Genomic DNA, 13,894 nt, shown 5'->3' with positions numbered 1-13,894 from the left:
ATATGATTTTCCGTTGATATATCTCGACAAGCGTGACGTGTATTTTGTTCGCACTCATTCATTCCTTCGCTTATTTGCTAAAGTGAGTAATCACTCCCCTTCTTTTACTTGTTTTCCAAACTTTTGAGGACATATGCGTATTTACATTATTTACTTATTATTAGTATTCACACTAGCAATTGTTAACCTTGTGTGCTATCAATTATGTGACTAACTTGTTACATGATTATTTGTTTATTTTATCACATTTCGGAGAGGTCCATCATATTCACATTTAGTATGATCATATGACTGTCGTAGTGGTCGGCATCTGATCGCATGACAATGGTTTCACCAAAAACTCACTCATGGTAACCAATGCCCGATTCGCATGGCAACGGTTTAGCCCACACTTTATTATCTGTTTGAATTGTTTACATACTATGGCTTAATTATATACCGAATTAAGGACAGTCTGCTTATTTTCTCATATTATATTATACTGAATTAACTGGTGTTTTACTCACTCAACATTGTGTTGGCAAATCAATTTTTATATTATACGCAGATGCAGGTTTTAGATTTAATTGATTGAAAGCTTTGGAGGAGATTTGTATGACGCATTAAGTTAGAAGAAACTTATCAAGACTTGAAATTTATTTTTTTTGGCTTTTATGATTGTATGCTTTGTCATTTGAGATTGGATTATTTGAATATTTAATTTAATTTAATAGATACTGTCACATTTTAAATTATTGCATCATATACCTTGAGAGTTGTACGTGAACAATCAGCTTACGCCCCGGCATTTTCGCTTTAGGTTAGGGTGTGACACAATTGATGTTTAACAATCAATGGTTCATATCTAACGAACTGAATTTGCCTACCTTAATTGAAGAATGGAGTCCACATGAGAAGGACAAATTCAATTTGATGATTAACGAATCATGAAGGTAAGCTATTTTATAACCATATTATTGTTCATCCTTGATTTCCAAAGCTGGCCTCTGATTGTTAATAGCCAGTTTCAGTTGATGTTCAAGAATCTGGATATACAATTGGGTTTAATCTAGCTATCATTTTTAATTGTGAACAACCATCAATCATTTAAGGATTCACCAATCATGAAGGTATGTTATTTTATTTGCAATTTTATGTTTCGTACTTCACCAAATTGAGAACCAACCCTAGTTCACATTAATCTTTTTGTCGTAATCTTTGATAAGTAGGGAATGATTCACACTATGGTAAAAGTGGCACACTTGGTCTTTATCAGTTACAAATCTTTTCACAAAGAAACTTGATGATATTTACAGTAGTGAAAGGTTTCTATTTAGTTTTTATTGCAACCCATAGTATAATATACTTGTACCACCAACATCCGTAGTATTCGAATATTGTTTTGGTGTTATGTCGGTTATAATAATTAGAAAATTACATGATAATTTGTTGAAGAATTGAAGATAAAAAAGAAGAAAGATATTTATAATCAAGTTACAAGTCACCAATAATATTCTTGATAAGATAATTGACTAATTAAACGATAATTTGTTTTCAAACTTGACAAATTCAACTTATTTCTAGATACATTTTAGAAATTACTCAGTTATTTGGATTTTATAATTACGATCTAGAAAGCGTTATCGACCTTGAATTATTATACACTCTCACTAGGTAATACAAATGTTGGGTTCATGAATGTGTATGTGTTTGTTTGTTTATTTTTGTCATTGTTAGGTGTTTTATAAAAAAAATATAGTAAGTGTTTTTATAATATGTTTCCATTAATCAAAAAGACAGAAAGTTTTATGAACACTTAAGCTTTAATAATCTAGCGTTCGTTACCAAGTCATAGAAATGTAGTTTTTTAAAGGTGCTTTTGTTTATTTTACACAATGACACGCTATAATAATTTGGTTATATTATGTTTTTCATGTTTTATTGGTTATGTTGTTATGGATTATTTATGTTATATATCCATGGCAGTACATGTCACTATGTTTCTGCACATTGATACAAGAAGGCAGTATTAATTTTCTTATATGATATAAAAAGGGATATCGACATCGAATTGTTATGCACTCTCACTAGGTAATACAAATGTTGGGTTCATGAATGTGTATGTGTTTGTTTGTTTATTTTTGTCATTGTTAGGTGTTTTATAAAAAATATAGTAAGTGTTTTTATAATATGTTTCCATTAATTGTAAGAATAAATATATAATTATATATTTATATGTAGTCATTATAATCATTTATATTATAATAGATCAAAATATTAATTATATCTTATTATATATTAGTTTGGTAATTGTTGATGGGCCATATTACCCTTACTAACTAATAAAGGGTTTCACATTGGATGTATATATAGAGAGAATAAATTAACATCATAACCAAATTTCACATACAATTTTTATGTGTCTCCTCTCTCCTAAATCGGGTTCCTCTAAAGAACCCTAACACCATCCTTAACTATACATCCTAGAGGGAAACTCGATCAAGCTGACAACTATGTTGTCTACATCCTTCTCCGGTGCGGTTGCTACTTTCCATGCTATAACAGGTACATATATAACTATAGGTTTATTTTTATTCATGTTTTCTATTACTTACATGAAGAACTAATCAACATGTGGTATCATAGCGATGTTGATTAATCAATTTTTAATGTTTTCCCAAAATCTAGAATTAAAATCGAAAAACATGAATTTAGATTAAAATCATAATTTTTTCAGTTTTCATGTTTTGTTAAGAAAACTGTTTAAAATTGCTAAAATTCATATTTAAAACTCTAATATATTCGAAATCTATTAAAAATATGTTTAAGATTTCGATTCCAGAGAAAACTGACTAAAGATTCTTCGAAGATGTTCTTCATGTTCATCATAAAAACCGAAGAATCACTCTTATTTTGGATGAATCGTAGGATTAAAATATGTTGTTTCCATTTTTGATTGATTTTTACCTGTTAAAAATTTTGAAACATAATAGAGTTTTATCAATAAAAGATTTCAAATTTCGGATAATTATAATTAAATCTTTTAAATTTGGAAACAAGATAATTCATTAAAATTCGAATTCCATCATATTATAAATTAGTTTATGAGATTTAAAAATAATTGATGGGATAAAATAATTTATGGGTTAAAAATAGTTGAGAGAACGTCATAGAGACCAAGATCTAGCCGCTAATACGATACATCAACATTAAATCGATACTTTAAATATATACTTTATTGATAGATATGGAAGAATACATTAGAGAGAATAATAACTTATGGAGAGGATAATTTAGATCTATGTACAAGTTCTCTACTAAATTATGAGCATGAGCTACCTATTTATAGCCCATTTTACAATATACATTAAATACACACACTAGACAACTTATAAGTTATTCGATTGCTATGGACACCGAATCCGTGAACTAACAGACTCCCCCTTTTCCGTAGCTATCGAATACTTTATCCTTGAATACTTTAACTGAAAATTACCAGTCACAAACCGTGCACTAACAATAGTTTATGGGTTAAGGATTTAAAATTAAATTTCAGTTTTTTTTTCTATAATGGTTTTGGTTTACCAAAATCTAGAAAACCTTATAAAACCCGAAAACTCTCATAATCTTGAAAACCCACTAAAATTCGGGCTCACTAAAATTCCCGAGAACTCATAATTCCCAAGAACTCAAAAGTCTCGATAACTAATTTCCCGAGAACTCTAATTTTCCTATAAATTGTTCCTAATTAAATGTTTTGTAAACAATTATATCTTATAAATATTTACAAAACATAAAAAGCTTAACTTGAGTGAATTTTGATGTATCACTTCTGTCCAAAGGTGATGTGTTACATTTACCATATCATTCAAGTCTAATTGAAAGCTTTTGTTAGTTTTTGCATAACATGATACAAATGTCTCACTTCTGCCCAAAGGTGATGCATTACATTTTTTATCTAGCAAAACTAGCCTGTGCATAATTAAAATAGTTATTTCACTTCTGCCCAAATGTGATGTGTTACAATTGTTTTGCACACATGCTTAAATAAATTTTAATTCTTCCCAAAGGTGATTTATTTTTTTTTTAAGTATAACTTTTAATTATAGTCTATTAGTTTGATGTTAATAATAGGCATATCACATCTTCAATAAAATATAACGATCCTCACATGAATGATCATTCATTAATCTAATAATCATAAATTTTAATATGTATTATTTTAATATCTCATAATATTACTCACTATAATTTTCTTCTATAAACAAATTTCTCATCCAAATCATCCATTATAATATTAAAATATAATATAAATTTTATATCATAAAGAGTTTTAATAACATTTAGCTCTTCTCAGTTTTAATAATCCATTAAGACATTATATGACTATCCTATTGCTGTTTCTAATAACAATCATTCTATTAAAAAACTAGAACATAACAAATGGGATGAGTCAATCATAATGTCTCTTAGATAATCAAGAACTTATTTAAATAAATGCTATCACTAGAGTTATTCTAGATTTAGTTTTTCCTAAGACTGTTCAAAATAACTCCTACGATGCATGCATTCCTTCGTAATTTTAACTATAAGGTTAAATGGTATCCCTGAATACATCATAATGTACAATACCATGACCCATAAATTTAAGGGTCACACATGAAAATAAGTACAATTTTATAGTACATTACATACTAAAATTTTCAATAGGACAATTTGGTGCCTTAAGAATCAACTAACACTCAGAAGTACCAAAGAAAAATGAGTGAGTTAATCAGCAACATATGTACAAGAAAAGAAATGCCTAGTATTGAAAATAAGATGTTATTCAACTCACACCAGTAAAACTTAAAAAGGATAACTCTAAGGTTCATAGACAAAATACAAGTATTACTTCCAGCTTTAAGTTCTCTAAGGAGAAGTCTCATTGCAAATATATGTCATTAGATTAGGCATAGGCATTACAAGACTATCCATAATTCAAATGAAAAACTGGCTAAAACTGATAGTTGTATAAATGATATTTAAGTCTGCTAAACCTAATATTCTCATTAACACATGATTGGTTGAGTCTACTTCTATATGTTCACCCGAAATCAAAAAATAACTAACATGAGTGTTAGTGACAAATTTATATGTTAAGGTTATTAGAACCATGAAAAATGGTCTTCTAATTACGCTTAATGCTGCCTTAGATATTCTGGAGATTAATCAGAATTTAGTATCAATACTTAAGCTACATTATGACAGTCACAAGGTTTGTATAGCCAACATAAAGTCACTCTTACCTTAAACTCTCATATTATTTGTTATCAATATCCGGATTGAAACATTTATAAAATAGAACTAGATGATACTATATACTTTCACAACTTTTGTTATCATGCAAATAAAAAGTTAACAAAAGATAAATGAGGCCTATAAAATTCATCCATTAAAACCAAATTTCATGTGAAATCATGACATGGTTGATGAGGGTGATTTTCATAATATCATTCCTAGTGATTTTAAATCATGTGTTAGATGCCCTAAACATTACTTGGTTTAAGAAATAAGTGTGAGTCCATCAGAAGTTATATTTCACTTACATCCCAGGAACTTATTCAAACGGAATATTCAGACATAATTGTTTATCATTTAAAAGGCTATTTACTTGTATCTAATCTGTCATCTATGGTCCACGATCTTAAAGAGGTCCAATCATATATACTTAATACGATTTCTTCTAAATATGTCCCTAAGTTTATTATGACATCTGGTTGTTAATGAAATCAAATCAATTTAAACATATATATGACAGATTCCCACGTCACGTATATCATTGAAACTTCTCTTGTATTATTCCTAGAGAGATTAAAAATCAGTGGGGGGCCTTTAGTGTCTCAATCATAACTTATAAGATTTGCAAGAGGTGGGGAGTGAAAACTTGATATTATCTCAATTACACCTCTTGTACAAGACACCCGCTTCATCACAACACTATTCCATCAAAACTTATCTCTTTAGAATTTACTACTACTCTTACAAAAGTTTTATTGTTGCATAGACGTCAAATTCAGATTTCATACTAACTAATCCTCACCAAGAGTAACTACAACAACTTATATTATTAACTTGTTTCTCTGTTAGAATCTATCGGTTTTTAAATATTGACCCTAAGCATGCTAATTTCCTAAAGGTTTCTAAGCTCAGTGGGAGCAGTAAAAGTCCTTATAATGACTTGACAAAGGTACAAGAGGCAGGGGGAGAGAGTCATTAAATTTTACTCTAAATTTAACTCCAATTACACCTCTTGTACAACATACGGCACCAACTCTTACACACTGAAAATCCTGAAATTGATAGAAACCTAACAAAGAGCTAATCCATAAAAACGAGATTTTTAAAATTACCCAATAATCAACTTAGGAGGCCATCTAGGTTTTAAAACCTACTGACATTGATGATTATGTAACCTACCTAATTAAAGTTGAAATGGATGTTGGAAAGTTTAATGATCCTATGTAAGACCCCGTTACCGGTGCCCTACTTTGGACGTTGGATTTACTCATAAACACCGTTCTAAATATCAGAGTTAATTAAAACTTTCGCGGATTATAAAACTTCAACGATAGTATATATCACACAACCTTCAAATCTTGTCTTAACAACCATTCATCGTTATTTAAACATAAACCATAGTCTTTAAAAACATCATAACATTTCCTTGAGATGCCAGTATCTTCAATTCCATGCCATGTGTCCTCATCAAGCGAGCTGCCTCATTCTACTCACATGCATGCATACTAAAAGTCAGCTACGCTGAGTGAGTTCTAGTTAATCAAGTAACATACAATACATACACATTCATATATACGCACCCAAAGGTACATATACATACATAGTTCTTTACCTTCCTTCGTACGTTCATACTATCATACCTTCCTTTGTTTCCTTTTTATACATACACATATGCATATACCTCATCCTAAAACATTTGCATATATTATTAGGGTCTGTTCCCTACATTCGTGGATATTATTACGGTCTGTTCCCTACGTTCGCGGATATTATTAGGGTTCGTCCCCTACATTCGCGGATATTATTAGGGTCCGTTCCCTTCATTTACGGATATTATTAGGGTTCGTTCCCTTTCTAACCATACCTTCCATACCTTTCTATACATTCATAATTATAACTTCCATACATACATACATCATTTATATTTCTTATATATATATATCAATCATATCTTTAAACTATCTCTTGATGATACATGCAGTATCCAAAGATCGTTCATGCATCATTAAGCATTCATTCATACATAAATCATATAAGACATACACTTACTACTTAAGGTAAGTGTATTAACTAATCACATCGAGTATGCACATAGTCCCGAAAACATAACAAGGAAGTGGGGCTAAAAACTCACCTGAATGTGATTATGTTCACCGGTTATAATTATTAATTTCTTGAGCTATGCACGACTAATTGTATAACAATTACACGTATCAATTTAACTATCACTACCATATCGTGTTTCTAGTTTAATAATTACCCTCAACGAACGGGGCTCCGGGGGCAGCGCCCCTGGCAGTGGGGTTCTAGGGGCGGCAGCCCCTAGCGGGGTCCAAGGGGCATAGCCTCTGGCTGGGGTCGAGCTATAACGAATTAAGCCCGATTCGTTAACTAATTCGTTATCTTTCGTGATCTGATTCGTTAATTGATTTGTTAGTCTGGTTCGTTATCTTATCATAGCGAATGGTGAGTAACGAACTATTGATTCGTCATCTTATCATGGTCTGGTTCGTCATCTGGTTCGTTACCTCAGCGTAACGAATTGCGTAAGTAACGAATAACTTGATTCGTTGTCTTAACATAACGAACTGGGTGGGTAACGAATCACTTGATTCGTTGTCTTAATCCATTCATCATAACGAACTAGCATATGCTCTTATCCAGACTTTGACTAAGGGGTCAAAGTCAAAATTGCCAAGAACAATAACAGACAACAGACCTCATATTTGCAATTAATCTGCATTTCTTGATGAAATAACACGAATAGGGTATCAATAGATTCTTAATACGAGCGCCTACAAACCCTAAGTGTCAAATCGGCCAAACATTCATGTTTAAAGGGTGTTTTGATTGATACATACATACGGCTCATCGCAACAATCGATTAACCTATCAAATGTTAATGGATTTCTCTGTGGATTAGTTCGTTTGATTCGCTTTCATCATATTCATATAGATCTAGGATTTACTTACATGAATCCGAACCCAAGGAACAAGTTCTAGAGATAAACGTACCTTAAACGAGTCGGTTTACGAACTCGAGCTAGTCTTGATGTTGTTTTGGTTCGTCTCAATGTTCTAGCACCAATAATCTCGGGTTTTCGCCTTCGGATCTTGACTCGGGTCATAGGATAGTGTTTGTGTGTGTTTTTTATGGGGTAGGCTATGGTGTAGAGATGAATAAAAATGGAAAGGTTTAGGGTTTAAGGGGTATTTATACTCTCTTAAGCCCATGGACCTAAGGCCCATTCCATCTTTTATTCCATCTTCTAAATTCCAAGCCCGCCTTCTATAGTTTACTTATCTAAATCGATAAACGACAAACTATAAAATAACGAAATTTATTTTATTATTTCTTATCGAAAGTAGGATGTTACAACCCCTTTTAATTAAACCATTAATATCAATCAATCTTTTAAAGCTATTATAAGCAAATAACTTCATAAGTCAAAATAACGTTTGAGATTTGGATGAAACACCTAATGGTGCTCATAACTAAATTAAATCATAACACAAACGTTAAGACATATAGAAGCACAATTGATTGTTAAAGGTTATATATACGACGGAATAAATCATCAAAGAATCTTTTAACCTATATTACAAAGATTTCTTTAAGGATCATTATTGTTCTAGTAGCTTCTAATAGTTAAGAGCTATATTAGATTAATATTAAAACAACTTTCCCTAACAACCGGCTTTCATATTTATATGTTCATAAAACAACCTAAAAGTTATAAACTGAAGGTCAAAGAACATTTAGTCTGTAAGTTAATAAAATCCATACATGGTCTAATGCAAACTTCAAAATGTGATGAAATCTTTATACAATTATTTTCATCAAAAACCAAGTGGATTGATGTACCTACCTCAAGATGAGTGGGAGCAACTAAAAACAAACTTGTCCTTATATAGATGACATTCTTCTGACAAGTATATGTTATATAAGTCAAAGCATTGTTCACACATACTTTGATATTATAGATCTCAGAGATATTATTCCTTAAGCATGTAACAAGTAATAGTGCTCTACTTTAGAGGATAATAGGAACACATAGATTTTTTCTCATGCTTCATTAAGTAGAAGCCTTATATAAGTTCAAGTCTATACTCGTTCAGATATTACTCAAAATTGCAACACACTAGATATATCTAGATTAATGTGAAGCGTTTAAAAGAGTATTAAAATACCTTTGAAAGAAACGAAAGACTATAATCTAAAAGAAGAAGTGAGAATTTAAACCGTTAGATTACTCTAAACTTTGTCATATTCAGAGATAAGAAAATATAATTTTCGGGACATATTCTTATGTCAGCAGATAAATCTATCTCATAAAGGAGTCATAATGAACTGATAACAACAATCTAAGTTATAATGAATAATGTGTTGATTAATCACAACGCAATTAGCAATAAATGTTGTTGAAAATTTATTAGTGGATTCATAATTTTATTAACTCCATATAAATTATATATTGAAGATTTATTGTGATAAAGTCAGCTACCATGTTTTCTTAAACAGTAACAATCCGAGATGCGCTGCATTAAATTTTGATATGAGATTAATTATTCGTTTATCAACGAATTAAGGAATCTAAATTTCATATCGAATACATTCATGATATGCTTAAGGATACTATAACTAAAGGTCTATTACCCATAAGTAGTATGAAAGTTCTTATAATTATGAGGGGTTTATTGATGACCACGTAGAATTGCATGTCGTACTATGAATGATTAATTATTAATTTTCCTCATCAATTTTGATTTTTTATGTCTCATAATATGTTCTGCATGCATAATGACATATAGACAAATTATTATACAAATCAAACGTTTGAAGGGCTTACTTGAAAATTTTGATCATAACTAATTAGGTTTTAAATAAGGACTGTAGTATGATTAATTGAGGTCTTGAGCTGATGTTCAATTCAATGACCGTATTTCTCTGCTCCAGTTTAAGTTTAAAGCTAAAATGAGTGTTAACTCCTGATTAGGCATATCTAATACTCATAATAAATGATTACTCGGCCAAGTGGGAGAATATAAGAATATATATATAATTATATATTTATATGTAGCTATTATAATCATTAATATTATAATAGATCAAATTATTAATTATACCTTATTATATATTAATGTTTGGTAATTGTTGATGGGTCATATTAACCTTACTAACTAATAAAAGGTTTCCCCTTAGGTATATATAGAGAGAGAATATATTAACATCATAACCAAATTTCACATACAATTTTTATGTGTCTCATCTCTCCTAACTCGGGTTCCTCTCAAGAACCCTAACACCATCCTTAACTATACATCCTAAAGGGGAACTCGATCAAGCTGACAACTATGTCGTCTACAACCTTCTCCGATGTGGTTGCTACTCTCCATGCCATAACAGGTACACATATAATTATAGGTTTATTTTTATTCATGTTTTCTATTACTTACATGAAGAACTGATCGGCATTAATCAAAAAGACTGAAAGTTTTATAAACACTAAAGCTTTGATAATCTAGTGTTCATTACCAAGTCATAGAAATGTAGTTTATTAAAATGTGCTTTTGATTATTTTATGCCATGACACGCTATAATAATTTGGTTATATCATGTTTTTCATGTTATATTGGTTATGTTGCTATGAATTTTTTATGATATATATCCTTGGCAGTACATGTCAGTGTGCTTCTGCACATTGATAGAAGAAGGTAGTATTTCCTTATATGATGTGAGAACAATTTGATTATTGAGATGAGATATGCAGAGAAATCATTACTGTGTGTTCAAGGAAAAAAAAAAGCACTTTGGATTAAGAATGATGCCATATGCATTGACCAGTTTAGGAGGTTCACTATAATCACAAAAATAAGAAAAAAAAAATCTTAAATGTAGCGTACCTATTTGAGTGTTTGTTAGATGCTGGTGAGGTTAGTTGTCTTTGCGCCACCCTATTTGATATGACCATAAATATAATTTAAGTTTAATATAATCTTTTATTTAGTTTTCTTGTTCTATTATAATTAGGTTTCCTAATTTTTCAATTATTATGTCTTTAGTTTTTCTATATATTCTAATCTTTGTTTGAAAAAAAGAATAAGAAAAGAATTATTATTTTAGGTGTATTTTCTCTTCTTCTCTTGTGTTATTGGGAGATTGACGGTTGTCTCAAACCGTAACACTATTTGATGGTTGATATTTTTTACTTTTCTGTTTATGGTAATTCGAGTAATAGATTAGATGTTATTGAACACTTTTCTTTACCCGATTACTTCTTAATTTTCATGTGATTCTATTTAATTCAGTTTTTTAGCTTTTGTGATGAAAAATTAAATTTGGCATATGTTTAGCTTGAGTTTCTAAGGGTTTGTTCTTCCCTTTTGTTTTAAAGTTTTGATCTTTTAGTTGTACGGTTGACTTTCTTTTCTTATGTTGACCTGAATTGGGGTTTCCCTTTTGTTTTAAAATTTTGATCTTTTAGTTGTAGTGTGATTGCAACTGTTATCGACTTTGAGGGCTCTTCAATAACAGACATGGACTTTCGCTTAAATAAAACAGCGAGGTCATGGAAACTTCCAAAGATCACTTTGTCAAAGTTTCAATGGTTTCCCATGTTTTTATTATGGAGTTGTTGATCTATTAGACATGTGTGCACCAAAAGATTACAGGTACAAATTCGATAAATGGACATGTGTACATACTCGAAAAGTCAAAATAGACATGATTGGTAAAATGCGATTAGGCCGATTCAAAAAAAGTATAAGTTTGGTTTGGGCCAAAACGTCATCAAAATTAAAAATGAAGAATAACCCTTATGGGATTAGAACCTGATTTTTTTAGTACTTGGGTCGTGTTTTGATGTACGTTTTTGCCCCACCATCACACATGCCGCCCACCGTCACCGCTGCCCACCGCCGCCGCCACTGTCACCAATCACCACCATCGGCGTCCACCTCCACAAACCATCGCCATTAGTGCCATCCACCCACCGCCGCCCGCCGTATCCATCAATCATCGCCCCACCATCACACCCGCTGTCCACCATCACCTCCATTGTTACTGCCGCCACCACCTCCACCGTTACCGCCACCGCTGTCACCACCACTCACTACCATTTTAATTTTATTTTTTTATTTTTTTCTTACCTACCAACAATACAAAGTAATGATTCATTTAATTCCCATGTGGCAACCAAACATTTCATTGGAATGATAATAACTCATTTCATTCCTTTCTCCATTCAATTACCACGTCCATTCCATTCCATTGTCAATTCCATTACCCTATACCAAACAGACCCTAAGATAATGACTAAACTAAAATAGAAATAAGACAAATTTTGTTCTTTAAGCATACTTGATTTACGAATTAGATACTTTAAAATAATTATTTTCAGACGGTGTCCTTTACATGCTATGTTTATTTTATTTTCGTCATTTAAGCTAACTGTCATCCAATTACTCCGTTAAGTTGATGCACGCGAGTAACATGCAGACATGTTAAAGATATTTGGGTGTGATTGATCTGGTGTTTATCGTGGTTTGAGAGAGAGAGAGAGAGAGAGAGAGAGAGAGAGAGAGAGAGAGGAGGCATAATAGACATGTTAAAAGACCAAAAAACCCTCACATGTTACTAATGTGCATCAACTTAACAGAGGAATTGGATGACATTTAGCTTAAAGGACGAAAATCAAATAAACATTGCATTTAAAGATTCGTAAAGGACCTGATTCCTAAATCAGGTATGTTTAAAAGACAAAATTTGTATTTCTGTCTAGAAATAACAATTAAAGTTCTTAGGCATGTGATTCGGGTAAACGTGTAAGTGATTTTAAGTAATCGGGTTGGTTACCAAATCTCATACCCGTCCCATAACCATGAATTTATTAAAAACTAATTTCATTATCCGTCGGGTTTCATGTATACCCTTCCCAGATGATTCAGGTATAATCGTTGGGCTCGAGCTTATCATCCCTACCGTGTGTGTTCCCGTCACATTGCATGGGTTACGGGTACCCGCTTAGAAGGTAAAAGGATATGAGTGATATGTAGTTGCCCGGTGAAGGACCATTCAAGTAAAGATTGCTAATAATTAAACTTGTAGTTTGTCACACCTAACTAAAGTTTGTTTTTCTCATTCCATTTTCTACAACAATAAAAAAGGAGCAGCTATGTCTACATGTGTGCTGCCGCTTGCCAAACCTTATGAAATCACAAAATTCATAAATAGACATGCAAATAATTAAATAATTAACTTTTATTATTGCTTCAGTCAACCTAACTCGTTTATTTCCTAGCAATCATTTTATTTTAAAGAGAATAATACAATTTTTATTACTTTTGAATTCACATAATTAATTTTTTTTATACTAAACATAATTCTAGAAATTATACTGAACCGTGATTTCGGATAGTGTTGATCACATGATCCGCAACAATTTCAGGAGAAACCCACCGTCATCATGATAAAGCCGTTGTTTGTATAAACCATTTTTACATAAATGAGACCCGAACTAGTGACCCCCCATAGAGAAGGTAACCAAAGTTTTGATAAACTCGATCGTACATTGATAAAAACTATTACTTGAATCTCAATATATATATATACATAAACTTGGTAGAATATTTCTTA

General features: G+C 31.3%; 1 protein-coding gene across 1 annotated transcript in view; it reads left to right on the top strand.

The window, feature by feature from the left end:
- Nucleotides 1-13,894, top strand: part of LOC143629552 (superoxide dismutase [Cu-Zn]-like) — a 115,840-nt gene that overhangs the window by 73,667 nt on the left and 28,279 nt on the right. The window lies entirely within an intron of this gene.

Source organism: Bidens hawaiensis, unplaced genomic scaffold (assembly GCF_021521415.1).
Source record: "Bidens hawaiensis isolate Kalapana, Puna unplaced genomic scaffold, B.hawaiensis_p1.1 tig00005272_1, whole genome shotgun sequence".
Lineage (NCBI taxonomy): Eukaryota > Viridiplantae > Streptophyta > Magnoliopsida > Asterales > Asteraceae > Bidens > Bidens hawaiensis.
The sequence above is the reverse complement of the archived record's forward strand: the minus strand, read 5'-3'. Positions and strand labels throughout refer to the sequence as shown.